Genomic DNA, 3,101 nt, shown 5'->3' on the forward strand with positions numbered 1-3,101 from the left:
CGGAATGCTCCTTAGAAGCAAGGATGGTAAGACTTCATCTCATATGCTTTGGACATGTTATCAGAAGGGACAAGTCCCTGGAGAAGGGCATCATGCTTGGTAAAGTAGAGGATTGGTGAAAAAGAGGAAGACCCCTGACAAGATGGATTGACACAGTGGCTGCAACAATGGGCTGAAGCATAACAACGATTGTGAGGATGGTGCAGGACTGGGCAGTGTTTCGTACTCTTGTACATAGGGTTGCTATGGGTGGGAAATGACTCTAGGGCACCTAACAACAACCACTACCTTCCCTACTAAATGTTAGCTCCCTAACATCAGGGATAGTGCCTTCCTTTATTTGCATTGTTACCATCAATCCCTAGACCAGTCCTGGCACATAGTAGGTACTGATTCATTTTTTTGTATTTCATTCTTGTGCAGGAGCTATGTTAATCTTCTCTGTATTGTTCCAATTTTAGTATATGTGCTGTTGAAGCGAGCACCCATTTTTTTTTTTGAATGAACGAATTACTTTAATAGCAAATTGTGGGCGGTGCCTTGAACTCTGCAGAAACAACCAATTTGAACATAGTTTCAGAGAGAAACGTATGAAATAACAAGACGACCATAGGATACAGGCATTTCTATTTGTCATAAAAATATTTTTCCACTCCAGTTAGGTATAAATTAGATTTGTTCTTATACAAAATGATCAACAGAGAGAAATTACATTAGCAATATTTAGAGGGATAAGACATACTAGACATGGGTGGATTCCTTTTTAACGTTAACTATTAAGAATTGCCATTCAACTCAATCAAACATCTGGTAAGATATATCACTATAAACCATTCTTAGACTAGCCCAAATCTTGTTTGCTTCTTTTGCTGTTAATTTTAAGGTTGCCAGTTCTGTCAATGGTCCCCATCACTGAAATACAGAGCATCCTTATGTGATCCATTAAAAAAAAAACGGTTACGGTCAATACTGATTCACGGCAAAACCACACGTCAGTGTAGAACTGTGCTACATAGGGTGTTTAATGGGAGATTTTTTTCGGAAGGAGGTCACCAAGCCTTTTTTCTGAGTCTCCTCTGGGTGGGCTCGAACCTCTGATCTTTTGGTTAGCAGCTGAATGTGTTAACCCTTTACATCACCCAGTGACTCTGTGGAATTCACAGTCACTCCTTATGTTGTGGTAAGGTTTTAGCTCCTTCACACCTTTGACTACACTAGTCCCTTTTAAGATGGTAAAGGAAACAAAGTAAGATGAAACAAAACAAAATGTTACTTTACTAGCTGGTTCATTTGAAAGAAATCAGAAGCTACTAAGATCACCTAACAACTGTCTATGACTGAGGCAAAATCGCTCAGATTTTCTTACTTCCTTTGCTGAACAATCTCTTATTAAATCTTCCCATCTTTCACAGCTTACCTAAGTATTTTTTTCCTATGATATAAGGTTCACTTACTAAAAACATCCTATGACTTTCAGCAATTAATATGCTTAGTTTATCTTCCAAATATAAGGAAATTTTCCCTCTGTTTAATCCTCCTTTCCCCTCCTATTCACATATCCCAAATAAACAAACATTCAGAGAATTCTACACAAAACTGTTTCTTTAAAAAATAAAATAGTTGTATTGTACAGTAGTTTCCTTCATTAGGGCTATTAAATGAAAATCGATACTGGGATTTTGAGAGAAGAGCAAGACAAATACTTACTCCTTTCGAGTGATAAGCAATCACTGAAGAATTGAGCAAGAGAAAGGGTGAAATCCAGAATATCTGTAGAGATGTTTCCTTTTACAATGAGTACTGCTTCCTCTCCTCAGCTGTAATTTTATCCATTTAGACTAAACTTAATAAGGCCTTGATGTTACATGTGAAAGATGGAAATGATGTAAGTACCTTTGTTAAGCCAAATTGCTCAAGTCAAACCTTCCTACTGAGAAATGAGAGACACATTCTCCTTTGTCCTTAATGCTGATGGCAAATCAAAACCAAAGCTAAAATAGTGGCAACTTGTGGCTTGAAGCATTTTTTTTTAATTGGGTAGAAGAAATAAAATATTTTATAACTCATAAAAGTTGAATTAAATAGGTTTCGAGGGAAAATAAGAATAATAAAAAAAAAAATGTGGAGAAAAGAAACTACCATTATGTTTGTCCTTGGATGTTTGATAGGAGCTTTCAATTCTTTGTGTGGTATTTCTGAAGGAGCCACAGGAGACTTATCAGCACATCAGTTCCTGGCATAATGACAGGGCCTTGTCACTGGTTTCTGATCAGCGGGTGATCTCAGACCTTATCCCCAAACTGCTGTGGAACTCAAATGCCATTGAAAGGTACAAAAGGAGCTCATCTGGCATCTTAAAAAATGTTTTAAAATTAGTTAATACTCCACAAATAGGTCTTACCTAATTTATGAAAAAAAAAATCATTGAAATTCTGTTGGTTAGCTGTGAATAATTTACGGGGTTTAGTTATTCAGTACATTCATTCATTGCTTTCACATGTTAATAGCTATCCACCCACTGTTCTCTCTGAATTGCATCTTAACAAGATTATGCCCCTTTTTCTAATTTATTGAACTAGCATGGAATATATTTATATAAAAATTAGCTGCTTAAATACTTCCTTGATGAAAAACATAGCTGTTGTAATTATATTATGAATTTTAATCAGGAGAAAAAATGGCCTTTGAAATTTTCTACCTCATTTTATGTTTGTGTGTGTGTGTGTGCTTTTCTCTCATTATATGATTAGATATCTTTGTGATATAATTGAATTTTTATATAAAAAACATGCGACTGGATGGTAAAAGTTTGTTTTGAAGGAAATCTTACGGAAACAATTAATAAATTAATATGACTAACAGAAGATCAGTTTTCTCTGAAAATACTATTTTTCAAGCAGAGTTCATATATTTCATAATAAAAGAAATTCTAGTTTGCTTTTGGTTTAGAAGAAAATTCTCTGAAGCTAGTCCAAAAATGCCGCGTTGGCTGTGGGGACCGTGGTCTCGGGGAACATCTAGCTCAATTGGCATAACACAGTTTATAAAGACAATGTTCTACATTCTACCTTGGTGAGTAGCGTCTGGGGTCTTAAAAGCCT

The 3,101-nt window shown here is 35.8% G+C and overlaps 1 non-coding gene across 1 annotated transcript; it reads right to left on the reverse strand.

The window, feature by feature from the left end:
• Positions 1-378: 378 nt before the first annotated feature.
• LOC111820286 (U6 spliceosomal RNA) lies at positions 379-485 on the reverse strand. The gene has a single exon (XR_002823842.1). It is a non-coding gene; the product is annotated as a U6 spliceosomal RNA (small nuclear RNA).
• Positions 486-3,101: the final 2,616 nt, after the last annotated feature.

This window comes from Trichechus manatus, unplaced genomic scaffold (assembly GCF_000243295.1).
Source record: "Trichechus manatus latirostris isolate Lorelei unplaced genomic scaffold, TriManLat1.0 scaffold00032, whole genome shotgun sequence".
Lineage (NCBI taxonomy): Eukaryota > Metazoa > Chordata > Mammalia > Sirenia > Trichechidae > Trichechus > Trichechus manatus.